The sequence below is a fragment of the Melospiza melodia genome, chromosome 9, assembly GCF_035770615.1.
Source record: "Melospiza melodia melodia isolate bMelMel2 chromosome 9, bMelMel2.pri, whole genome shotgun sequence".
NCBI lineage: Eukaryota > Metazoa > Chordata > Aves > Passeriformes > Passerellidae > Melospiza > Melospiza melodia.
Window position 1 is genome coordinate 30237013 of NC_086202.1, and position 27476 is coordinate 30264488.

The window sequence follows — 27476 nt, forward strand, 5'->3', positions numbered from 1 at the left end:
TATTCCTTTAAGCAGAGGAAGGCTGCATCTTATCAGAATAGAAGTAGTTTCTGCTCCATATAGATTTAAGCATGTTTTTTCTAGCAGGACTGGTTGCAAAACAACTTTCTGCTCCAGTGACATTTAAAGGTCTCTCTTCACCCTTTGCTGGCTCCAGGCTCTGAGGACTGCACTGAACTTTACATTTCCTTTTAATGTGTATGTTAAAACTTTGGATGAAGCCATCTAGCCCATCTAATTGGGCATAAATTCTGTTGTCTCTTTAATGAGATTAGCCATGTTCTTCCCCACCATGGCTGCCTACCACAGCTGGTTTGGGATGCTGAATTCTCAGTCTTTTCTTCCATATCACAGTATTGGAAAGTTGCTCAGGTGTGTCATCACTGATAAAATAAAGTGTAGCGATTCACCTCTGCTTACAGATGCTGTTTGCTCAATTCTTTCAGAACTTGATGACCTATATGGAAATAGATTAGGAAAAATCCCCACCTATTGGTCATTTGCCATGGGACATATGGCCATGCTAAGGTTTGGTGCTCTCTTTTGTTCAGTGTCCCATAATGCAGTATGGGAGCTGCAGGCCAAGTTTATTAATAATGTACTGATATGTAAACAAGAGCATTTGTAAAATGCTCAGTTCCAATAGCTGCAAATGAGGTAGTGCTTTGGGGTCCTGGTTGCTAGTCAGGCTATTTGTATTTAATTGGGTACATTTTAAACTTTCCAGTTCCATTTTCCATGGATTTTCATTTTCCAGCAAGTGCACAGAGATAATATTACAATGCAAAGTGTTTCTAATTTTGTACTTAGCTGAAATAGATGAGTTAATTTATTTTAAAATCTTAGCAACCATGCTGAATTCTTCTGGATTGAAACGAGCACATGTGAAATGCCTAATTTTTCTGTTCTTTATATGAAGTGTCATTGTACTAAAATGTGTCGTGAAAGGTGTGCAAAAAGAACATGATGGTTGTCAGAGCTCAGATCTAAAACTGTTTTGTAAAATTGCTTCCTCTCAGAGAATGATTTAATTTTCACAACAGCAGTTATGGTCATAGAAAAGATTATTTTGAATTACTTTTTTCATCTGACATAACCTCGTTACAGCTTCAAGCTTTGCCAGATCTAGAACCAGTATTAACGTCTTCTTCCTGCCCTGGAGCTCTCCAGAGATCTGTGACATTGCAACCTTCTGCTTTCAAAATTGTGTAAAACCACTGAAAGTCTAAAAACCTCCTCTAGGTGGAAGGTGTCAGCTTAAACTACAGTTAACTCAGCTTGCAAGAGAGAGTGATGGGAAAACTGGAACAAAAATATCCTATAATGCTGCTGCCCTTCATCCTGGTTAGTCCAAAACTAAATCCAACAGCTACTGAAGCACATGGCAGGTAGTCACTAGAAACTGCCAAACATCTGCAGTCTTACTGATCTGATCCCTCTGAATTTTGGTTGAAGGTCCAGTGCTGTTTGGTTCACAGAATCACAGAGGTCATCCAGCCTGAAGCCAGGGGTCTGTGCAAACCCACCTATGACTGAAATGAAGTATAAACCAGTGTACTGCTGATTAAGTAGGTACCATAGGTTTTACCAATCAGGCTTGTGTCACTCTCTACACACATGCAGTAGTCAAGATGGATTTCCAAAACTTCTGAAAGTTCATAGCCACCCAAGGCAATTATAGTCCATTTTGTTACAAAGTGTAACTTCCTTTTTACTAAGGCATCCCGTTACTAATGCTTAAAACTCTTTGTTTTTAACTCATGATGTTAGTTGTTTCCTGGAGGTTATTCTCACTTGTTCAGTACAAAATTATGAAAAGAAAATTAATTTCAATCTCTTTTTTAAATGCAGTCAGTCAAATCCTATGGCAATAGTGCATAGGAACCTAAGAGGAGCTGCTCTGTCTTTAAAGCATTAATCCACTCTTAATATACAGCTCAAATACTGCTGTCACAGAAAATTCCTGAGGAATGATGTGAATGGAATCAAGAAATGCTAAATTGAAAACTGTACATATGACATGTTAATTTAGGAAGATAGTCTGCAGGAACATGACTGAGAAAGATTGCAGTATATTTAAGGGTAAGATTGGAGGAGATTTAAGACAGTGAAGTCTGGCCTTAGTGACAATACTGTGAGAGTGCTGGAACCCAGCAGACGCTTTTCTGAGGAGCAAATCTCTTGTGAGTTGGGAACCCTCTTTCCAGATGGAGGGAGAGGATAGGCTGTGAATGCTGCTGGAAAATGGGACTGCTCATGGGAAAGGAGATGTTTGCTGTGCTGGTGCTCGTCCAGGAGCCAGATGGGCTGCTGGAGGAGTTGGTTTCCCGTTGGCTCAGCTGGATCTCGTGCCAACAAGTCCCAGCTCCCCATGTTCAGGGCCTGTGCTGAGCCACAGCTCTGACTCCTGGGGCTTTTGGCTGTGGTGCAAGATGCTGATGAGATCAGAGTCAAGCCAAGTCTCCAATTGCTCTTTGAAATACAAAACTCTGGCCTGGAAATTGCAGATTAGCGGAACTCCCTTTTTTGACCTGAAGTGTTCTGATTCAGGGTTGTGGCAGCCCTGCAGAGAACTCAAGTGTTTTGCCCTTCTGCAGCACTGGCCTGGTTTCAAGCTGGCATAGGGCTGTTTAAGGCAATTACAGCAGCCAGTCTCTCTGCCTGCCCCTTTTGTAGAGGCAATGGGAAGCCAACAGCATCTGCTGTTTGGGGAGCCTCAAGAAGCAGGTCTGGAATGAATCCAGAGAAGTCTAGGGCTGGGATCACAAAACAGAAAAGCAATAATTCCAGGGATTAGCATTTTGCTAGTGGAGGATCTGAGCTTTGTTGCTGTTGGCCTGAAGCCCTGTATGGTAACAAAGTCTTGCTGCTCATGAGCTGCCCAGGCTGTGCAGAGCAGGACAGCATAGTGCAGATTCAGGGACAGTCATCAGAAGAGAAGGACCAAAAACATTTATTCCATTTCCTTTTTAGCCTCCAGTGACCTTAATGATATGCATCAATTATAATCCTGCCCAAACTACTCCCAAAGTACTTGATAGAAAGAATAGTTTGATTTTTCCAAATTCACTCAAAGAGCTGCTTTGATAAGGTATTTTAGAAAATCTTCTTGTAGAGACCTAAAGTTTTTCCTACACAAACGGCTGTGGAAAGGAAAGTAAGACAAAAATCTTTCTCTTTACCCCAAGAACTGGCAAGAGGAAAGAAACAGATGTAGAGATGAAAACAGTAGCTGAAAAGTTATTGCTTTGCTGGATATTTTTTACAAATTATTATTGAGGAATGATAAGCATTTACTGTGTAGGGAAGTGACAATGCCCAGTTGAATAGTAGGCTATTCACCTGAATAGCCAAACAAGTAAGATTTAGCACCTTGCTAACACCAAAGACAGTGCTAGAATGGGGAAAAGAGCTGGGTAATGGAGTTAAGGGAGGTGGTATGCAGTCTCAGAAAAAGAGTCTGCTGCTTGGAATAATACAAGCAATGCAGCTTTGCTGGCTGCAAAAGGGACTGCAAATTAACCTGAACTAGTGAAGAGTAAAAATAGTCTGGGAAGTGAATGGGTCACGGCTCAATTAGAGGAAACAACTGTGTAACCATTAACACTGCAAGTCGGGGGGGACTGTAAGCAACTGAACAAAATGTGGGAACAGATAAAGAGTATTTGAGTGCAAATAATGAGGAAATACTAGTGGTTCTCAGTTTGAATAAAAATAATGGTCTTAACCAACCCAAAGTGCTCAGCTGTCTAGATGAAGCTGTTGACAAAAGGCTTCTGCAGCAGGGGTTGAATTTCTGGCAGATGGCCCTCTGCACCTCTAATAAAAGACACGAAATCACAGCCAATAAAAAATAATTGGAAGAGAAAATCCTGAGAATGAAATGTCAAATGGCAGTGGAAATGTTAACATGGGAGTGAAAATTATAAGTAAATATATAAGTGAGACAAAAACTTCTCCCTTTATGAGTGGAAAAGGCAATTATAAGTGAAGGGCAAATACTCTCATATTAGGTATCTAATTGGGATTATTTATCACTGCTCATTAGAAAAAGGGTTGTGCATATCAATCTTGTATTAAAAATATAAGCCCTGAGAACAGGAATTCTGTGTAAGGAGATTCTGCAATGTGTGCAGAACCCACATGGTGGTGTGAAATTAGGAGCTTTAAAAGCAATAGGGCACAAAAAGCAGCAGTTCTTGCTTTCTGTGGGGCAACTCCTGAAAAGGGCAGCACTGAGGCAGGTTATGCCACACTGCTGTATTCCAAAACATCAAATGCCAGCAAGGTCTGCCCACAAACGTTACTCCCTGTAAGAGAATTAGCCTTGATGGTTGTAAGGGAGGATGGTTCCAGTTTCTTCTGCTTCCAGGTGAGTGGGACACAGTAGAGCCAGGAGCCAGTGGGGAGAGGCTGTGTGGTCTGTGTCTGGCTGCAGTGGTGCAATATGCACAGGTTGTGTTCTTCAGCTGCTGGATGTTGTCCACCCCTTATCCCATAGCATCCACCTCATGCCCAGAGTGAGCAGCAGTGTGGCTCAGAGAGCCTCAGCAGGAGCACTGAACTGGGGAGTGCCATTCCTAAGCCAGTGCCTCACAGAGGGGCTGCCCTCTGCGTTTTTGGTGTGTTTGGCAAGTTGGCACTGTCTGCTTGGAGACAAACTGCACTTCCTACTGCAGGTTGTGAAGCTTGATGTGTTCTTCCATGCTCTATGTGTTCCTACCAGGGTAGAAAAAGATGTATCCCTCCTGACAAGCTATTCCACTCTCAGCATTTCAGCTTGTTTATGGGTTATTAATGCTCAGTGTCAAGGTGGAAACTCATTTTTACTTTACCGACCACAAGCCATCAAACAGTGAACTTGCATCCTGGAGACCAGGAGGTTCAGTTACCTGCTTACAACCTGCAAAATGGGCCAGCACCCCCACTGGTGACAGGATGGTGCTTGTACAGGTGGGACAAGTGCTGTGATGCTAGGGAGGATGCGTGGCTGTGCCATTTCCTACAAAGCTCATGGCGAATATTTCTGCAAGGACATATTTTCCATGGTAGTCCAGTACCTTCACAGTAGTGCAGTGTTCAAGGTCCATACAAATTGTTTGAAAGTAGGATGGATGTAACTGAACTGGCTCAAGGGAAAAAAGGAATAACCTAGTTTGTGTTATGGAATCATAGAATGGTTTGGGTTGGAAGGGACCTTAAGGACCACATTGTTCCACACCATGTCATGAGCAGGGACACCTTCCACTATCCCAGGTTGCTCCCAGCCCTGTCCAGCCTGGCCTTGGACACTGCCAGGGATCCGGGGGCAGCCACAGCTGCTCTGGGCACCCTGTGCCAGGGCCCTATCACCCTCACACAGAAGAATTCCTTCCCAGTATTTCATCTAACCCTGCCCTCTGGCAGTGGGAAGCCATTCCCCTTGTCCTGTCCCTCCATGCCTTGCCTGTGATCCCTCTCCAGCTCTTTTGGAGCCCCTTGAGGAACCCCTCAGAGCCTTCTCTTCTCCAGGCTCAGCTTCCCTATCTCAGCCTGTTTTCTTAGAGTTCCCCAAGCTACAGCTTCAAGGGCAAAGATTGGTAATGTAATGCTAAAATAGGGGCTCACAAAGCAGGAGTGTTAAGTGTGCCTCTTCTTTGTTTTGTCTCTGTCATTGCTGTAGTGGTGTGCTATGGTGATAGTTTGCCAGCTCTCTCTTTTGGAGAGGTAGTTTGTGCTTTTGACACCTTGATCCTGCAAATTATAAATGCTGGTAATCAGACTCATGAATCTTCTTTATTTTGTCAGGCTTCTTCATACAGCCAAAATGATATATTAACAAAGCTGAAGGGATGAACACAGCCTGTTGAGAAATCTGTAGTGGAGGAATAGATAAATTGAGTATAATTGGCTGTGCATGTTTAAGTGTCTGAAATGTTATTTAAAAGAAACCCAACAAAACATTGCAAAATAGAGAAAATAGCCCCAGAGCCAGGGCTGGTCCTGGTCACTGTTCTTCTTTCCTCAGGGAGGTGTTTATCCTTCCCAATATATGTGCTGTCCTGGGCAAATGTGATTAGACCTTTTCAAGTGCACTGGCTCAAATAAAAGGCAACAACAGAAAAGTGCCCCTTTTGACAGCCTTTATTTGCAATAAATTTGCAATTTGTCATTTACACATAAAAACCTGCATGAAGCTACTGTTTTGTTTTTTTTTTTGTGTAGAATATGAAGACTGGTATATTGCTCAAATGGTCAAGATCTGCTCAAATTGCTCAAATTATGAGGTCTTGAGCCATGGAGTTCTAGGCTTCAGTTCCCCATCAACAATCTTGTATTAGCTACAACGTTTCTGAGAAAGCAATTGACAAAAATTAAGTAAAAAGAAGAAACTATAAGATAAAAACAAAAATTCTCCAAGGGGTTTGGCTGAAGAGTCTTTTACAGGTGATACACAGATTAAAGAGGTGGGGAGTCAATCTTTCACAGTGTAGTTATTATAGTGATATTGACCTTTGCTCTGTATACAACAATAATTTTTGGTATTGAAAAAGCGGTACAAACACTATGAAACTATCAAATAATCTGGCTTCACTTTTACTACTAGAGGAAATATGGTTAAATTTATCTATTAAAATTTACCTAAGTAAGAATATATTAATATGTAATTTATATGGCAAAGAATAAACGTTATTTTTCTCCCATTAGATGATGTGAAAGACATAGTTCAGTTGTCTAAAAAAGGCACCCTGGTCTCTGGGAGTTGTGCTGCCTGTCCTGTGGAGTGCACAGGGCCCTGGGGAGGTTCCTGTAGGTCCCACCTGCAGTTCTCCCATCCTCTTTGCCAGATTGTGCCCATTGCTCTGTTAGCAGAGTGTGCAGGAAATGGGTAAATGTTGGCTACATGAGGAGGATTTTAAGGGATGATGAGAAAAATCACAATCAGTGATGCTTTGAAATGAACAGCCTTCAAATAATATTTTTAAAAATGATAAATGTGGGGCCTTGGGATGGAGGCAGAAGTTTCAGCTGATATAATTTTCAAGTATTTCAGCATATAAATAGAATGGGTATGAACCACTGTACAAGATTTGAAATAATATTTTGCATTTGATTGTTCACTGTACTATTTACAGTTCATCTCAATGCTCTGGGGTCAGCTGGTTTTTATTTGGCTTTCAGGATGCAAAACATGGTAGGGTTTTGCAATCAAACCTGTGTTTCAGCCTTGCAATGGAGATCTTTTCTTTGCCCAGAAATATACCCATTTTAAATTGTTTCCATCTATATGACTGCAAAATATTAAGTATTAAAAAGGTAAATATTCTTTCTTTTCTTTGGGTGTATTTAGAAACATTCCTTATACAGATGAAAAATACACATCTATTAAAGTGGAGCTGTTTGGGATTTGGAATATCTAAACCCATGTAGTAGTTTAATGTTCACTGTTCATTTATTTGCTTTACAGAGTAAATAAAAAAAGAATTTTCTTTGCTCTTATATAAACATTAATAAAGTAAAAAAATCTTCACTTCACTTCAGCATGAGGTTTGCTTGAGCAAAAAGGCAATATTAGGTTTTGAAATAATATTTTTGCAGCAGTTAGGTGAAAAATTAACTTTGTGTATGCTACTGCACAAAGCCCAGAAGGAGAGAAAAGGTCAGTAAAAACCATCACTCAGTTTGGCTTACATCAGGTGAATTGGTTTTTGTATATGTGCATCTCAGGGGTGAAGAGGAGACAGAATCTGCATGGCAGAGAATCCCTTCCTTCAGGCTTGTAGTGCAGGGTTATTGTAGCCCTGTGAGTTGGGCCAGGTTCAGTGGGAGCAAGTACAGGTGAGCATTTCCCACTTGGGATGAACTCATGGGACCAAGCCAGAGCTTTGGTACCTGGCTGGATGGATAAAGGGTTTGGTCTTTGTGGATTGTTTCTTCTTTCTTTCTTCTCAGTAACAGAATGTTTGTTTAGAGAGCAAAAATGAATATTTAATATGGGCATAAGGAAAGAGTGTCATCTTTGGAAACAATGGTTGTTTCTTTCTCTGAGAATGTAGATGCTGTTGAAGAGTACTGGATGAATGTTGTGAAACAATCTGTCCTTTTCTGCTTTATAAGACACCAAATTCAGACAGATCTTGGTGCTACTTTACTTGAAGATATAGCCCCTTTTAAAATTATATTACACTTCATGTTCTCCCACCTTAGTTGCTGCCCTGCTATTTTTATGTACAACTGAAGCATAGGTAATGTTTAAAGGATAATTTAGCTATGAAAAACCATCAATGGCATTTTGGCCGAGCACTGCTTCAGCTTTGATAGCCAGATGGAACCATTTAATTTGTAGTCACAGGACAAATGCTAAGGCTGAATGTTTCTTGGCTGGAGAGGAAGGCTGGGTGTTCTCTGCTTTCTCAGGAGAGGTAGCCACTCTTACAGCTTGGTGCCCAAAACAAAGATGGAAATGTACCACCATCTTCTGATATTGCAGTCTCTTTGTCTCTGACGTCTCTAGAGTTACCTAATTCAGTATAGCAATTTCTGAATATGTGTAAAATGAGAAAACTGAGGGATTAAATCTTTGAAGCAGAGGGCTGCACTGTGAGTGGGGTCTAAGTCTGTGAAACTCATGGGTTGTATCCTGTGAACTGTGATAATCTTTGCATTCTACCTGTGGAGAATGGGGTGGGGGAAACCTTACACAACAAAACTTTGTTCCCAGGCTCTTCGCCCTCCGTATGTGCCACTGGAGTCTCTCTCTAGCAGATTATGCTGAGGGATAAAAGCATAACCAGCTCCAAGTATCCTCACCTTGTGCTGCTGGAGGTGGGTTGGTGATTTTGCTGCTGTCAGTCCTGCCCCCTCACACACACAGCAAGTGCAGATGTGCTGTGAGTGCATTAGAGGGACAAAGAATTTGTTCTACACTATATGGTGCCTTTAAACCAAATGGATGTTTATCCTTCTTGCTTGTCAGTGTGTAGGAGGTTGGGATTATGTTGCATAAAAAAAAAGCAAGAAGCAGAATTTCTTTCTGTCAACAGGGAACATAGGCCACATTTTATTCCATTGAAGCTAAGGCAATCAGCCATACTGATTTTGGGATGAACAGGATGTGGTACAGTAGATGCAGGTTACACCTTGAGAGAAATGTGCATGAAAAACCAATAATCTCATGTAGAGAACATAATTTTGCCCAAGCCTGGGGCATTTTAGTAATTATATTTTCATCATGCAAATCACAGCTTAAAAATATTAATGTGTGCACTTAGAGTTTGGTCTTCCTAAGAGTTTTGCCAGCTGGTTTTCTGGCACTGCTAGAAGTCTACTTGAATCTATAAAAGAAGGTAATTGAAATAATGCATTGGAAATTGGTCTTATGTAAAATATAACTGAAAGACACGGTTATATTAATTTAAAGAATATTAACATTAAAGTATTGCCTTGTAAAGCAATTTAACTCAGTGGTTTGGAGCCAGTTGTATGCTACATTAGTGTAACTCATGGGAAAACACAAGAACAATTGACTTACCCCAGATTTATGCTTGCCTATCTGAGAGCAAGGTCTGGCTGAAAGGTAAAACTTTGTTCCATGTTATTGTAGGTTAGTGTCATTGCAGAAATATAAAAGCCTAATGCCCATACTGAGTAATCAGCAATTCAGAATACAAGAGGGATGAAATAGGTTATTTATAGAAATCATAGTTCTGAATTCCCTGGGGTTTGAATGAATCACCAGATATGTTGGTTTTGCCTGGCCTGGTTTTCAGTAGCAGAGGGGCCACAGAGGCGGCTCCTGTGAGAAGCTGCTGGAAGCTTCCACCACGTCCAGCAGAGCCAATCCTTGATGGCTCTGAAGATGGACAGGCTGCTGGCCAAAGCTGGGCCAGTTACAAATGATGGTAACACCTCTGTGATGACATATTTAAGAAGAAAAACAAAACAAAGTGGGGGCACATTTTTTTTTCTAGCCAGAGAAGAAGAGGACATGGTTCAAACCCAATCCAGGTTTGCTTTATAAAATTTTATGCAGCTGGTGTGCCACCAAGAATCCAGAGGGAAAAAGTGTTATGGGAAATGTGCTCCAGCCTCACCAACCTGGATTTCTTTACTTTCAGAAAGCTGGGTTCAGAGGTGATGCTCAGGAGTGAGAAAGTGAAACAGGAGAAAGGTAAGTTATTGTTCAGTGATGAATGACAGTTGAGATATGTTATGCAACTAATATAAGAGCACCTGGAAGAGTCTGATCAGAATGGGCCTTTTGTGGTGATTTTTTTAAGAAAATGCATTGGGTAACTACATGTAAGTTGAAAAAATTAAATGTTCCTTCCTTTCCTGGTTTGCTTATCACAATACAGGCTATTAGTAAATGCCTCAAAAATATTTTTATGGCCCTCATTACCATGTTGGAAGTTCAGAAATGTTACTGTTAGGGGTGGAAGAAATAACTCCAGGGTGAGTTTATCCCATTGTAAGTTTGCTGTGTGAGACAAAATGAATCATCAACACTAATCATGGGTATGTCTTTCTTAGACTGCACAAAGAACTGGGTTGGTTCTTAGAACTTAGGCTAGGACCAGAAGTCAGAGATGGCTGTGCTGGGGTGAAGTCTGTATGGGCAAATAAGGCTGTTTTCTGTGCTGCACCCAAAATTGTTCTTCACTAGCGTGGAAAACCTGAACATGGTCACTTTACCAGTGTGGGCAGAAAAGGGTAGTGGAAAATGCATGTTGAGGGGAGAGAAATTCTACCAGTAATTGTCACTGGGCAGACATTCCTGTTTGGCCTCTGCTGCATTACCCAGTCCAGCAGTTTTGGGGAGAGTGTGATGTGGCTGTCACGCCGTGAATACTGACTGGGCTTCCAGTATGGTGGTGAAAAATTGCTTGACAGAAGAAAAAGGTATTTGGTATGATGAACCAATTCAGAAGCAGATTGTGTCTTTCTGAGTTTTCTGCTGCTTTTTTTTTGCAGCTGTGGTCAGGCATTGTTGGAATTTGCAGACTACTTTCTCTGTGATGCTTTTAAGTAAATCTGAAGTGTGCTGCTGCTGTGGGGGCGGTTCCCTGCAGACCCATCTATTCTGGTTCCAGCCAGACCAGGGTTAATTTTTTGCAGTAGCCAGAAGGGGCATGGCCAGCCCCTGAAAGTTATTCTCTACCACCTCATGTCATTGGCAGGGGCAGGGGAAAGGTAGTGTGTTCTAAGGAGAAGGGGTTCCTCCTGGTCTAGAAAACCTGGTGTAGGGTGAGGTCAGGTATTTGTTGTCAGAATCTCTGTGAATATTTCTTTCTTGGACACTCTATCATTAGCATTGTTGCTGTTACTGTTTTTGTATGACATTGCTGTTTCCAGTAAGTTGTTCTCTGGTTTTTACCTTTGGTGGATCCAGTTCCCCTCTCCAGCCACCACAAGGGTTGGGGAGGGGAAGGTGGGGAAGGGAGAGTGGCGGGAGGTTTGAAGAGTCCTGGTAGGACACTGAATCGAGGAGCACCATTCCCAAAGCACAACACCCATGTAAACCAGTCAAGGTTCCCTGATATTTAAAAAGATGATGAACACAGAAATCTGCAGCCTGTGTCTGGTGGAACTATTGACAGAGATGTGGTTCCTCATATTGAGATAACATCAGGATAATCTGGTTTGGGTCCTCTTCCTCCAGTGGCAAGCCATGAAAAATTGTTGCTGAAATACATTGGTAAATTATTTTTTTTTCTCTCTTTGGGTTATTAAATATGGCATGATGGATTAGGAAAACTCACTTGATTTGCAAAAGATAAAAAGAAATTACCTGCATGACACGCTTTATCTTTTTGAGTTACATCCCCCAGTAGTAAAGAGCTAAATTCATGTGCCACAATTAGCAATTACACAAGAGGAAAGACAGCTTTGTAGGCCTCTCCTTTATGTGTTACATTTGTAAAATTAGTTTGGTGTAATTTCCCCTGTATACTCTTTTTCAGCCCACAAGAATGTAAGAAGTGTGGGAGCAACATCAACAAAAGAAAAATCAGGACACCTTTGTACAAATTTAAATAAAACTGATATATATATATCAAGGAGACAAATATTTAAAGGATTAATTTTATCATTAGCTGAATCTTTTAGGGTTATTTTGCCATCACCAAAGCAACATTAATAAGCAACTGTACAGTAAAACAGAGCAGAGCTGTGATTAAAGAGGGGGATGTTTAACTAATAGACTTGAATGTGCTTCTCACCTGCGTGGTTCTGGCTTATTCAGAGAACACCCAGCTGAGGGCTGTGCATGCAAGGGGCAGGAAGAGAGGTTTCTGAAAGCACGAAACTTAGTTAGAACTGGCACATAATGACAGGATGAAATTGCTACCTATTATGGCAGGAGTCCTCCCTCAGAAGCCAGGACTATAATTTAAGGTGAATCAAAGACAAGTGTACAATCTCCCACTTTCTCCCTTTGATTTTTTAAACATGTTCGGAGGGGAAAGAGAAGATGCCATAACTGAATGGCAACAAAGCTTCTTGTTCCATCCCTGTCATGTGGAAGGAGTGCTGGGAATCTGTTGCTCTGTTTTTTATGAAGATGAGGTAGGCATATCTGTATCAGAAATAGGCATGGAAACCTTTGATATCTGCTTTCAACTCTGAAGCTTTAGCTGGCAGTATTGATGGAAGGACAGTATCTATGAAAACCCCTAATCTTAATAAAGACATGGACCTCTACAGCAGGAATTATCACCTGCAGATCTTCAGGGACATGCTTCATTCTCCCATGTTTGTTGTTCTACAGTTTATAAATCAGTACCTTGTATAAAGCAAAGTCCTGGAATTAATTTATGAACTAGGATAAAATATGACTGAAGTTGATCTTTCTCTAGCAACCTTTGGATGAGCTTCTTAATTCTTCTTTATTTATTTAGGACAACTTTTACACACTATGTTAATTTACATGTAAGTTCTGAAAACACCCGGTGAGACTGTTAGTAGTATCGTTAGTATGATGCACAAAATTAAGTGCTTTCTCTTCTTGTTGGGCTCAATTTTATGAACTTTTGAAAATGTTAGCAAAGTACTAGATACTAAGATTAGGTACTGATCATTGATAAATTATTTCAAATTTGCAGTGAAATTGCAAATTTTTATGAATTTTACATGACTTTAAGTTTTTAAATGGCTATTTAAAAAATAAAATTACAATGGTACATGAAGTCAGAAGGTCCATCTTGGCCACATGCATTCCCAACTCAGTACAAGGAGCTCAGACTGCAGAAATCTGAATGACAGTTAACAACCAATTGCTCCTAAATTCTCTATAATAGTGCGTTACCTCTGAGTTTGTTTTATGATTGTTACAGATTCATATTCAAAGTATAATTTGGTGTTAGGCTAATTATTCTTATTTATTTAGTGTAATGGTAATTCAATAAAGAAAGTTAATCAATCAGAAATAATTAGTGGTGACAGTAGAAAGAAGATAGATGGTACATCAGATAGATGTGTCTGAAAGACTCAGTGGAATCTTAACTGGTGCAAACACCTAAGACATTTGAGTATCATGATAACCTTAATAGCTTTGTGTTCCAGTAAAACTTGAGTGATTTTACAGTAAATAGTAGGAGCAAGCTGAAGTTCCTCTGTTATCACCAAGCAGCAAGAGGTGATCTGCCTTTGGGGAAGATGGTTGTGTCGGTTCACAATGATTATTCTGTTCTTAATTGTGAGTGAAGGAGGGACAGAGGTTTAGAGGTTTTTGAGTTAAGACAAATGTAGCATCCTGTTGACATGTACATATTTTAGAGGGAGTTTGTTAAGCAGGAGGGCAAAGCTGAGTGCTGTAATCCTTGCACATGAATGGTGCACACCTCACTTACAGGAGTTAGCTTTGCTCTCCATGGTTGACCTGTTTTGGCTTTTATTTCATGTCTTTCTGTTCTTAACTTCCAAATTCATCCCACTAAGTATTTGCCTTCTGATCTGCACTCGAGTGGCAATCCCAGGAAAGTGGTGAGGGTCCCTACCAAATACTCAGTCTTTGCCCAGAAGGCTGATGTAGAAAACTTCCATGGTGTTGCAGGTCTCATGAAAACCTCTGCACAAAGGGCTGAGGAGCTGCAAAGAACTTAAAGCTGAAAGTTCTTAAAAGACAGAGTTAAAGGCCAATCCATGTATTGACTCTAACCTTTCTCAGTACATAAGACACACAAGGTGAAGAGTTAACTGGTTGTAACTGGGCACAACAACTTTTGTGCATTTGTGGCTTATTGATCATTTTTTCTTTAGTCCTGGTCCTTGAAAGATGGGATGGCAATAGCACAGCAGAGTGATAGGCAACTTATACATGTTGGGGTGGCATAAGGGTTCTTTGCGAGAAATAGGCTTGAAATTCTGTTCCAGAAAGAAGTGAGGGGACCAGGTTTGTATCATCAATTTAGGATTGCTTCTTGTAGCTTGTGATGTGTAGTACCTATGAGCTCTGGGTGGAGACCACATGCACAGTGCTGTAAAAGATGGGGCAAAAAGTGGTTTTGTGGCTCTGAGGTCTTGGTGTCTGAAACAAGAAACTAGTAATTCAATGGAGAAAAGCAGATAAAGGCTGAAAAACTCTCAGTGCTGTTTACTGGGATCCTGTGAGAACAGGTGGCAGAACGTGGAAAGGATTGGGTGCTGAAAGACACCACTTAACCAAAGCAGTGGTAGAACTATTTGGTTAACTCAGGTCACAAACCCCACCCTGTTTGTGTGTGCAGACACTTCAGGCAGAGGAGGAAGAGAGGCAAACACCAGAAGGGCCTGGCTGTATCACTGGGTGAGCTACAAGAGCAGAGAGAGAGGGAATGTGATGCATCAAGCAGCTGTGAGAGGGCTGTGTGATCTCCTGAGCTGGGATTAGTTCTGGTGGGTCTGATAAAGTGCAAGTCCTCTGACTCCATGTCCTTCAGCTGCAGAAAGGAAGAAGAAATAGCGTTCTGCTTTTCATCCTCCTTTTTACTCTTTTCTCCCTAGGAGGACTGTACATTGCCTCCCAAGTTGCCAGCCTAAAAAAAAGGGCTATTTTTAAGGCCTTTGCTCATCTGCCCAGGGTCTCAAGGAGGGAATCTGAACTGCATTGCTGCACTGGCTGGTTTTTCGTGCCTTGTGTACCTTCTTTCATTTGTATTTTAGTCAATGCAGACCGAAATTATTCCCTGTAGAAATGCCTTTTAAATACAATTGCGAGTCTATGAAATTATGAGGAAAATGACAGTATAATGAAGTACATAAACCCAATGCTGATGCTGAAATAACTTCTGGCTTTCAAAAGAGGAGACTCACAAATCTTGATAGTGATGGCCTAGTAGCATGTTTTAATATGGGAGTTCTAAAAATATTAAAATTTTCCCAGCAAGTTTTATATTACATGACATTTCAATAATTGTGCAATATCATAAGAAAATGAGAGGGGAAGGATTTGTCTGACAAATGATGACAATGTAAGTAATGCTTTACGTGCTGTGCACTTGAATGCTAATTCTGTTATGGCTTGGAACATCAGACATGATTAATTTAGAAGGTTTTCATGTGATTGACAAGGATCCAGAAATTAGCCTACAGCTGTTCCCTGTTTGGAAAGTAGCTCCTTATTTTATAAGAGGTGATAGAATATCTGTTTGAAAGGCATTTGTTCTTCACTGTGCCATGCTGGGCTTCAGTAAGTAAAAGCAGATCCACAAACAGGGATTGTGTCCTCCAGCAGTGTGTCAAGAGCAGCACATGTCCCACTCCTGGGTGTGTGGGGACATGACACAAAACTCTCTCTCATCATGAGCTGGGGATGCAAGCTGTGATAAGAACATCTGGCTTATGAGAGTGCTTGCAGTGCTCACAGCTGTTCCCAGAGCCTCATCCCATGCGGGGGTTCCCACAAGGATGTACCTGAGCTGATCTTTGTTTTCAAGCCATGCCAAAACATCCCTGTCCCCTGTTCTGGAGTGGGAGACTGGAACTCCAGATGTCCATCAGCTTACCAGAGCATGGTGGTGCGTTTGAGAGGGGACGGGGAAGTCCTGCATGAGATCAAAGTAAGAGATGAAGAAATAGCAGTATGTTTTTCCTCCATCCAGTTTGCATCCAATTTTGGAGGTTGTGGGCACTGCCCTAACTTGAGCAAAGCCAAAAAACCCAGTCCAACTGGAACTTGAAATGGGCTCACCTATCAACTGGCTTCACAGGACATTTCAATGAAAGAAAATTGTGGCTGTAAAGTAATAGACATAATTGACCAGTTGATGACTGAGATGAAACTGGAGCTCCTTACAGCCCTTGGAGATGCCCTAATTTTGCATTTCCTGAGGTATTTGCGCATGGATAGAACTCAATGTGTAAAATGGCTTTACACTGCAGTGTTCCTACTCCTGCATAATATCCTATAATTTCGTAAATGATGTTAACTTTAATGATTTAACAAGAAATATAATTATGGTTTCTACAGCAACCATGACTTTAAATATCCTGAATTATGTACATGTATAATCTCAAATATAATGAAAGACTAATGCAGCTCATTGCATGTAAATTATATTCAAAGCTAAAACTTTAAGGAGAGACCTGCTTTTGAATGATCAGGATGCAAAAATGTGCATAAGAAACTCCTCCTTAGCATCAGAATTTATGTTGGCTCATGCTCAGATTGTTAAAAGTAAAATAAAGTATACTTTAGACTTTTCAAACCAATTTCTTCCTTGACTGAAAATAAACAGGTGAGTGTAGTTTGTCAGTGTTGCTTACACTGTATAGAAGTTTATGATGCAGAATTATTGCGTTGCTCCCAGAAATGTTGACACCACCTGTGATTTGGGAAAGTAACACTGCCAGCAAATTTCTGATGGCTCTTTGCTTTGTTCCTCTGAGGCCTTGCTGAGGGTCTTGTCTGAGGGTCTTGTGTTCTGATCAGCACAAACCACTGCAGAGATGTTTGCCTTTGAGAACAGGTACGTTTGTGTGAGGCCAGTTTTAGCTCTCACAGAAGTTTGCTGTGCTCTACTCTAAGCAAGGGAAAGAAAGGAGTTTGGAAAAGGTGCCAGCACTGCTGTGAGCAGGGAGGCAGTTCAGACTGAGGGGTCAATACTTGGGCTGAGGAAACAGATGCCCCTAAAGCAGTTGGGAAAGTTGTCCAAGGGCTGGGAACCCCAAAGGGACTGGAAGCACAGGGCCTCCCTCCCCACCCAAACCAGAGAGGAGCAATCCTCCTTCCAGACAGCAGAAATGGGAATTTTCAATATTTCTTTGGCTTTAGAACTCTCCAAATTCATATTATAGAGTGGGCCTGGGAGGATTTTTCTCTTTTCTTGCAGTCATGTCTCTTATGTGTTAGGTGCAGAAGATGAGGCCAAATAATTTTTTTTCCCCTAAATTTGAAGAGGCTTTTTTTTCCTGGAGTGGATTTGTTCTTTTGAATTTTTGTCAGTGTCTGAGAGCAGCATTTGATTTGATGTCTCCAAACAAGTAGCTCTGTGCTTTGTATGACAGTGGATCTGTGGAAATAAGGAGGAGGTTCAAATACAGCACCAAATACTTTTAATAAGAACTTGAATTCTAAGTCCTTATAAATCACTCTTCTGATAATAATGTATATTATTAATGCATAGAAAATAAGTATGGCTGTTTTATTTACGGTACCTGTCCTTGTGGTTTAAACCTAAGAAGTTAAGAATGTGACTTAATTTCTGAGTTTATATTTCTAGCTTCTAGCTTTAGGCAAGCAGTTCAGTAAAAAATATGCTGGAAATTCAGTGAAGTTTCAAAAAAAACCAAAATAAAAGCACACCAGGAGTTAGAAAAAGCCAAGCTAACAAGGTGCTGGCAGAGATAATGATTTTTGTCTAGCAGGAGGATTTAAAATATTCAGTATCCAATCTCCTGCCCCTGTTATTCTCTGACTAAGCTGTGCTAACTTTTAATGCTGCTGAAAGACATGTACATTCGTTTACCTTGAAAAATCTTTTTTCTCTTTTGTTCTAATGTGACCAAAGCTGTCAAGTTGCCATAAACAAGGCTGGGTCCTGTGTGAAATTATCTGCTGCAGTTTGCAGAGACAGTGAATAAGCTCATGTCTTTTTGTCTTTACAGGATACTTTTGTTGAAAAAGTATGTTTAATACTTTCACCGTTGGTTTCTCTCCTTAGGATTATATAACCACCAGATGTCTCTAAAACCATGCTCTCTCATAAACATTTTATAGTCTTTGAAGATGTTGAAAATCTGTGATTTATAGGACTATTGCCTCCATCTACCCAGGGATCAAAAGCTCTATTACAATTACCCCAAGTGCAAAGTCAGAAAATTTATTTAGCTGAGCAGATAAGTTCGAGAATTTTCAAAAGTCCTCATTTAATCTGTATACAGTAAAATCTAATATGCTAACCTCCTTTTGAGATATAAAATTAAAATCCCTGTAGGATACAATACTTTTATCAAAAATGTGAGTAAGGGAAGATTTATTAAGCAGGATTGCAATCCCATGAATCTGAATATGCCATATGGTATTTTATTTCCTTTTGCTTATTTGAAGTTCATTCACTTTCATACAAATAGATTTTTTAAGATTCATATAAAGAGTCCCCAGTGCAGCAGAAGTTTTGATGAACTGGAGAAAAATATCAGCCTCATGTTCTGAAGGATCCCCATTGCAAATATGCAATCCTTGATCTTCCTCTATTAAATCTTGAGGCTGGTAATTTGGTTAGATGAGATGACAGCCAATATATGATCTTGTAAATATTCAGAGCAGGAATACACAAGCTGAGGGTACTGCTTGGTACAAATTGGGACCTGATAAGAAAAGGCACATCCACTTGGAAAAGGTGAACTTGACCCTTGCAAATCCTGGCCTGCATCAAAAAAAGGGGTCACCCAGGAGCCTTTTGTCTGATTAGGCTATTTATTGCCCTGTTCTGAAGTGAACACAATAGAATTAGCACAGTGACCTGTGTTTGTGCAGTCCCTGCATTGTATCAGGCAGAACAAGGTTAAGAGTTGCATGTGCAAGTTTTGCAGCAGTTAAAATGATTTATCATATTATTATCCATCTTTTGTAGGAATCATTAATGAGTTAATGTAGTGTGTGATTCTCAGGCAAGGGATGTAAAGAATGTGTATGCTGATCAATAATTTGTGTGAGCTTGAAAAACTTGTTATTGAAATGAGTCATAGTTAGCTGTAGATAAAATCCTAATAAATCACTAGTAGTGGAGTAGTTATCTTTAAATTGAAAAAAAATAAAAATGGAAAGATTAAGAGAGGGTCAGATCAGTGAGCTATGAAATTATTCAGGAAAGGAAATGATGACATGCACTGATACTCATCACCTGTACAAGATCACCTGTATGGGAACATTTTAGTGAAGAAAATCTCTGTTTTCCTGGAGAATGAGGAGAGATTGAGAGAATAGATTATTTATTCCCAGGAAGCACCAGCCTCCCTGTATAACTGAGTGAGTGTGATACCACCCTCTGAAATGTGTGCTGCAATTCCACCATTCTGCATTTTGAATGTTTTTAATGGGAATAGTTAATTTCAATCAAAGTCCTCCATCTTTCAGATAAGATGAAATGCAGTGATTGTGCTGGCCTGAAGATGGGTTTTAAAGCAGAGCCCTTAATTATTTTAGAAGTAAATTCATTTTCTGTCCTAAGCACGGGATTACAGAGGAGTTTGGTGCTCCATTATTGTGTATTGTTTGAGGAAGAGGGGAAGAAGTCTCTAATCATAACTCACTATGTATATGGAAAGGAGAAGAATGGAAGTTCAAGCCTGGCATTGCAGTTATTGATGTCAATAACATAACTAGGTTTTTTTACATGGAAAGCAACATGCTGCAAATAAACTGAAACATAAAATACTTGCAGCCATTCACAGAAACCCCCTGCCTTCAAAGTTAATGTTCTGAGTGAACATAAGTATGCAATTAATATTTGCAAGGATGGGGATACCTCAAAGTCATAAAAGTCAAATCCTGTCATTGTCATGGCAATCAAACTAGGTAACATTTAACCCCTCGGTCTGCTGCATAAGCAGCAGCAAATGTGTTTCAAGATAATGGTTTGGGTCAAGAAGGGAAAACTGCCCTCTCCAAGGAATTGTGTTAATACTATATGAAGTGCTTTTTGAGTTTGTTTGGAGCACAGGGTCAAGGTTTGGTTATCTCACTAAATTAAAAAAAAAAAAAGCTGGTAAAAAAAGAATTATGAAGTGAATAGCCAGGATAACAGAATTTCTATACAGGGAAAGACTGAAAAATGGATTTTTTTTAAATTATTTTTTTTGCCTGGAGCACAATTAAGTGAAATTATTGAAGGATTTATACTAGTTAAGAACATTTATAGCACCAAGTCTTAAGGTATACTTAAGGGTATTAAGAGAAAATGCATTAGAGCACAAAGGGCAGAGAACAGGGAACATCTGTCAGGCGGGCATGAAGGGTCCTTTATGGCCATCACAGAGCTTTTGGGAGAGAGGCTTGTTGGATTCCTTCCATATCTCTTTTGTCCTTACATATAAGGATTTCTCTGTGAATTTATCTTTGCACACATGTTGACTTTTCCAAGCCAAAAGCAGTGCCAAGGTGGCAGCTCAGCAGCCCCTGTGGGTGCAGAGGACACTGGGGACCAGGACCAGCTGCATGGCCATGCTCTTCCCAGCACACAGGCATTTCTGCAGCTCCCCATCCAACAGGGCCCTCCATGGAACCAGCAAACCAGGACCTGGCTGTGTTTGGGAGCCTCATCTCCCAGAGAAGCAGTGTCTTTGACCTATTTGGAGTTTTCTAGTGGGGCTTTTTACTTGTCAGGCCTGAAGCCCAAGCACATGAGTTTTAACTATTTTAAAAAATGTTCTGTCCCCAAACCCTACATGAATAGTGTGACAAGCCTGTTTTGGAGGCTGTAACTCTATCCATCACCTCAAGGACATGGTTTCCTCCTCCAGCTGTGTGATAAACTGTCTGTTGCCAATTCACTTTTGGATTGATACTGGGACAAGGATCTAATTGCAGATATTTGATTGAGATCATCTTTGCGGCATCTCACACTTCAGTGAAAGCTGAACACCACCAAGGAGGGTAGAAATGAGGGCTGTGCTTAGTGACTGCATAGGTGTGAAAATTCTGTGACCACACAAGATCATTTTGCTAAGCTAGTTTCCAATGTGAGTATCTTGTAATAAGAATCTCTCCACATATAGCAATCAAATTGTTTTCCCATCAGCCTGCAAAAAGCACTTAATGACATTGCTGTGACATTTTCATGCACTTCCCAAACTATTTCTTATTATATTCTTGCAGCATGATGAAAGCACTGTGGCCTCTCTGCAGGTTGGCACTGTGCTAATATTGCTGCTGTACTCACACCCATGGACAATGTAATGATGTTGTAATGTTTTATTGCTACACGTAGGAACACTGCAAGAAGGGAACTAAAAGAAGGGATTGTTCTGCTTAGTGAAATAGAGGCTGGTCAAAAGAGTTTAGTCTGTCACAGATGAAAAGGCTTGAACATGATATCAGATGCCCTTTGTTTCCATGGAAAGGGCTTGACCATGAAAATATACCTCTTTCTAATAGACTGCATTTAAGATATCTTTAGAGCTGTTTTACTTAGGCCTCTTGGGCCAGAGACAGGCAATAAGAAAATACTTATTTTCTTTTTCAGTACCTTCTACTTGCTTAAACATAACATGAAGCATTAGAAAAAGCACCTTTCTCTTTTGGTTTGGTTTCAGGACATGGCGTTTTTCAATCGAATAACATTTTTATTTGTTACACTGATAATTGAAACAAAATATTATACCTCTGTTCACATGAGCTGCAGCTCTTGTATAGCCCAGTGCTCTGGTGAAACTTGCTTTAAAATCATTCCCCAGGGAGTTGTTTTGCAAGGCTTGTAGCAGACAGAGCTGTTGCAGTTTAAGTGCATTATGGAGTTCTTCCTTTCACTTCATCAGGCTTTGGATAACAAAGCCCTATGTTGCCAAATTGTTTCTTCCTTATCTGCCACTCCTGTGAAACCATTTTTAGCACTGCATCATTGGAATATATCAGGCTAACATAAGAGATTAGTAGTCCAAATAGAGAAATGTATCAACATTTCCTCTGGAAGGATGAGGGTGATACACAAGCCTCATCAGCTGGATGATTCACAGAGTAGAAAATAGCATAATTCTAAAAATCTTTTTTCGTTATGTTTATTCTAAAATGAGGCAGTTTCAAATTTGCTGCTCTGGAGGTCCAGATTTTTCTTGTTGTAATGTTTTTTTTTTTTTCTCTTCTGTGTCATGATTCCTGTTCACTGAATCAAATCTCTATGGCTTTTCAAAGCTAAACTTTTACAGCACCAGTAATAATATTGTTGCCATTATATTATCCTTTTACATAGGTTTAAAGGCCAGTTTATGACTGAAAGGGAATATCTGCAACCAGTAGGGTCCTGATTCTAATTTGCATGTAAATTAAACATTTCAGAATATGACTGTGATTTCTGAATACACACAAAGTATGCTGTTTTGATTCCTGGGAAATAAAAATGCATAACATTAATAAGAAGAATATGATTTATATACTGGCTCTTTTATCTTACCAATTTCTGTTCATTTGAGTCTTTTTTTTTGAAAGCTTCTGTGGCAATGGCTGATTATTCCTGCTGTAAAGTGGAACAGGATGTGACAAAAACTGACTTAATTCTATCCACATTAATAGAGAACTCTCAGGTTAAATTCTGGTTGAAGCCCAGCATTGTAGGCTGTTAGTATCTATTGTTATGCTATTATAGTTGGGTGGTGATGGTATGAGAGCAAATGGAGGGGAGGGAATTTTGATATATGGATTTTTTTTATAATTTCTGGTATATCAGATTGTATTTAACATTATCCCCTTATTCTTTGTTTGAGGTGAACAATTCAAAAGACGAAGAAAGGATAGCTGAGAGAAGCTAAAAAACACTCAACTAAATAAAGATAAGGGAATAAATGGAACAGGAAGAAAAAAAGAACAAGATATCTCCTATCTTGTATTAAAAATGTGTTTAGGGATCCTCTAAGATTCACTAAAACTGCTGAAATTTGGGCTGGTTCTTTTAAAGAGAGTTGCTTGTGTTTACTACTGAGTTGTTAAGTTTGTTAGTGTTATTCAAACTACTTGGTTATTGGAAATATTTGGGCTTACCAGCACAGCTGAAAGGAAATAAAGCACCAGAAAGAGTTGGGGAATATGGATTTATTTTATTTTTTAATGAGAATATCTTCTTTCATGATGACAGACATTCCCACTGCTGAAGCTACTCTTGCCAAGTACTAATGAAGACATAACGCAGGGAGCGAGCCACAGGACCACTCATGTCTGGAAGGTAAACATCAGCCTGGGTGATATGCAAGCTATCAGATACCAGAAAGAATCTGAAAAAAAGAGGTTTTGGGGGGTGTATATGGAAAGAACTTTCCAAAGGGCATGTTTATAGCAGCAAGGGATCAAGCCCTTTGCTTTTGGGCTGGGCATTGATCCCAGTGGTTGCCCTGGAAATTGTACAAGCTTGGGATGGAGGCTGGGTTCATTTTCTGATCAATCAGTGAACTCTGAGCTCTTTGTGTGGGAAAGAAAAACCCACATTCTTCTTCTCTTAACCCTACTACCCTGTAATAATTGGCCCCAGGGCAGGGTCATAGGCATAGCCTCATCCTGGGCCTCCCATGGCAGCCAAGCTTTGACTGCTTTGCTTGTGGCTGTGATTTTACTTGGCCAGAAAAGCAGGCTGGCTCTTCAGGATCAAAGTTGTGTATGTGCTGAGTGGCCAATTTGTGTAACAAAGAAAAATAAGCAAGGGCCTTTGGTGGAGGCTGTGAAAAAAAAATCTAGATATGAATTGGTATCCTTTATTTCAAGGTCATTCTGGACATTAGTCTGGAGAAGAGGCACACCCACCCAGGCTTGCTCACCTGCATGAATAAAAAAAGGATTTTATAGAAAAAATCAGAGAAGCAGCAGAGATGTGGTACGTGCTTTAAACCCAGATGACTTTCTGCTGCCCTCCCCTCAGTTCCCTCTTTCTCTCCCAGGTTTACCAGCTAACTTCCCATTTGCCTTTGAAGTGTGTGTGGAATGATCCAGCTGTGCCATGCAATAAACTGGCCAGCATAGTGCCAGTGCTGGCTTGCAGATGGGATTTTCACTGGTAAGTGATGAGTATTTTGAGGAACACAGTTCCATTGGGAAACTAGATGCACGTGGGCAATAGACTGGTGGTAATGCAGTGCTGGGATCCCACAGGGGTGATCAGGCACTTGTGTCAGCTGGCCATGGGTGCAGGTGCCAGATGTGAGCCCTAACCCTGCTGCTTCTCTGTGTAGACATGGGACTGCTCTCAGCCCAGGTGAAAGGCATCAGCTTCTCCTGGGGTTGTGTTTAGGCCTTGAGTGACAGGCAGTAAGTGCACTATCTGCTATGAATGATGAGTCCTGCAGGTATGGAAATTCAGACTCTGACTTCCTGAATGTGTTGTTTTCTCTTCCATCCTTGTTTGAATTGTTTCTGCTGACAAGGTTTGCCCTTCCTCAGCCCGACTGCATATCCATTGTTGGGTTTTGTGTCAAGGAGGTGATGTTTACCAGGGTTGCTCCTGTTATTATGACAGTTAGTTAAAACAGCTCCAAACAAATGCTCCCAGTACCAAACTCATCTGTAGCAGTCTGGCACAGTTTGGGGACTGTTAATTTTCACTTCACCTCATTGGGTACAGCGTCCATTGAATGGCTGCCCTGGCCTAATTGCTTGGCCTCCTCTGATAGGTGTTTGTCTCACTGCTTCATGCAGAAAGGCTTTCAAATCCCTGTACAGTGCTGCAGCAGGGAAGATAAAAACCACAGGTACTTCTGCTCAGCTGGGCTGAAGGATAAAAAAGCCTTTTCTACAGGAAGGCAATAGGAATCACCTTGTTCTTGTTTATTTAGGAGGTTTATTCATCCTCCTTGTTTATTTAGGAGGTTTATTCATCCTCCTATGGAAACTCCTGGTTCCAAAATTTAGTTGTTGTATGGAAGAATCTTTGTTGAGGCTCTCATTGACAATTATAGGGATGCCTTATGAAGGAATTCTAAGGATGCCTGATAAATCTGGCATCATTATCAGCGTGCAGCCAAGGTATCAGGGCACCTGAGTGAGTGGCTCAGGGAGGAGCAGAGGGGTCACAATTTCTCTGAGGGCTGATGGCAGTCTGAGGGGGGGATCAAGGGAGCAGGACATAATATAAAGCCTAGTTAGGATGTAGAGCATTAACTGTAGTGCTAGTACTGGTCTGGCTGGTATATTTACATGTGCTTAGACTACAGGGGTAGCAGCTAATGGTGAAAGCACAGTAATATGAAATGGAATATCTATATATATATGACATGGTAGCTGACAGGAGAAACCATGGGAAAGTGTATTAGGAGTTGGTTAAGTCTACTTAAAGTGGCATCAGAGCTGGGTTTGGGCTGGTGCAGCTGCTGACCAGCAGTACCACCTCTTGCAATACGCTGCATGGCTGGGCAAAGCAGTTCCTAGCTTTTTTGGGAACCCTCATGCCCTTTAGACCACTGGCATTCAGACACAAGTTATTTAAAATAAATGGAGTACACGTCAGTGCTCTGCTCTGTTGTTCCTTTTTTCTTCCTAGAACAATGCCAGCTGCCTAGCACATACGTTAGAGTTGGGTCCATTTTAATCAGCACATGCAAGCTCATGAAGTTAACGAGCTCCAATTCACTTTGATTTAAAAAGATCAAAACAAGAGAACATCCCACCCCCCCCCTCACCTTCCAATTGAAATTTACACTTTTAATTTGATAAGGGCAAAGAAAGTCCCCTCTGCTGGCAACCAAGGTAATAGATTTCACACCTAAAGAAATTTCTATATCAAAGGTATATATATATACTTAAGAGTTCCCTCCTCTGAAGGAATTTCCTCTGAAAGAATTGTTTGAGGAACAACTCTCAAACTTTGTTTCTGCTACCAGCAGGGTGTTTTTAGGCCCTGCTAGAGCACTGGGGATATTACAATGCAAAGCGTTGCTATTAAAACGAAGGTGATATTGAAGTTAGGAGCACAATGAAATATCTAGAGAGATGGAAAACTGGTTGAAAGGATGCTATTACAGTCCTTTCTGAAAGTTATCAGTACAGAAGGGCTGTTTTCAGTATACAGCACTAGTCTTGGAGAGCATCAGATTGCTGACACTGTTATTAGTCACACCATGCTCACTCAGAGGGTAATACTTCATTTTCCTGCTGCACACTCAGAGACTTTTTTTATTTCCAGTTTCATCATTCAGTATCAACAATCAAAATGGTGCTGATCAAACATCAGGATCTCAAAGGAGTTTGGGAAATTAACAAATAGAACCTCCCAAGTGATAGGTAATGTGTGTGTTTATGTGATAGGAAAACTCCCAGACATTACAAACAGAGCTATCTTTGCAGAAGTCATGGGGATGTCTCTGCCACAGTCCAGGTTTTCCCAGGGCTCCTTTTGCTGGACTCTGCATTATCTCTACCCCTTTGCTTGGACTGGTCTTTTGTGTGTGGTAATTGCTACAGCAGCTACACAAACCCATTGTAAATGTGACCTGAAAGGAAAATGAGTCCTTTTTAGGTGTTTTGGTGGTCAATGGTCACATCTCCAGAATTTCTTATTCTGACTTACACATGTCTTGTCAACTCTTGGGAGAAGGAAGAGCTAATTCACTGCCAGCCCAGCTTCCTGGAGGCAACACCCTATTTCCATGTGAGGACAGATGCACAGTCTGTGTGGAGCTTTCATTCTTGCTAAAATCAAAGGTGTGCTGGTATAAAATTATTCCTACTAGCAAGGAAATTGTGGACCAATTTTCAGCAGACATGTAGCAGCCTGGAGGGTATTGCCACCTTTTGGACAACAAAAATAAATGTCACTCTTTAAAAGGTATATTTAACAACATCAGACTGAAAGCACCAAACAGAATATGGACATCTGTTGTCACTAAAGGTGTTTTTCATTCAGTCATCTAACACAGACAACTGTGGTTTTTCCATGGTGATTGCATAATATGTCATGCAGCTCAGAGAATTAATAGGGTTGTAAAAGCTTGTGCTTTGGGTGATGATGTGCTCTTTTTTTTTCTTAACTCCTGTGTCAGTCCAAAGCACAGGAGGTTGGGGTTCAGCACAGTGATATCTGGTGTGAGTATCAAAATTGTCAATGATCTGAGCACTGGCAGGGTGGAAGCTGTGATGGCAATGTGGGACAGAGCCCTGGAGACATGAAACCTTGCTGTGGTGCAGGATCTAGAGATTTGAGGGTTCATGAACCAGAAAAAATACATCAGTGACATGAGAAAGAAGCTTGGTTTTTTGCTTTGGCCCCTTGGAAACGGGATGCAGGGTAGCACAAGGCAGGGAAAGAGTTCAGTCAGTGAGGAACCCCCAGGCTGCATTTTGACAATGCTGATGGACATCTGGGCATGGAATATCCTGGAGTGCCAGC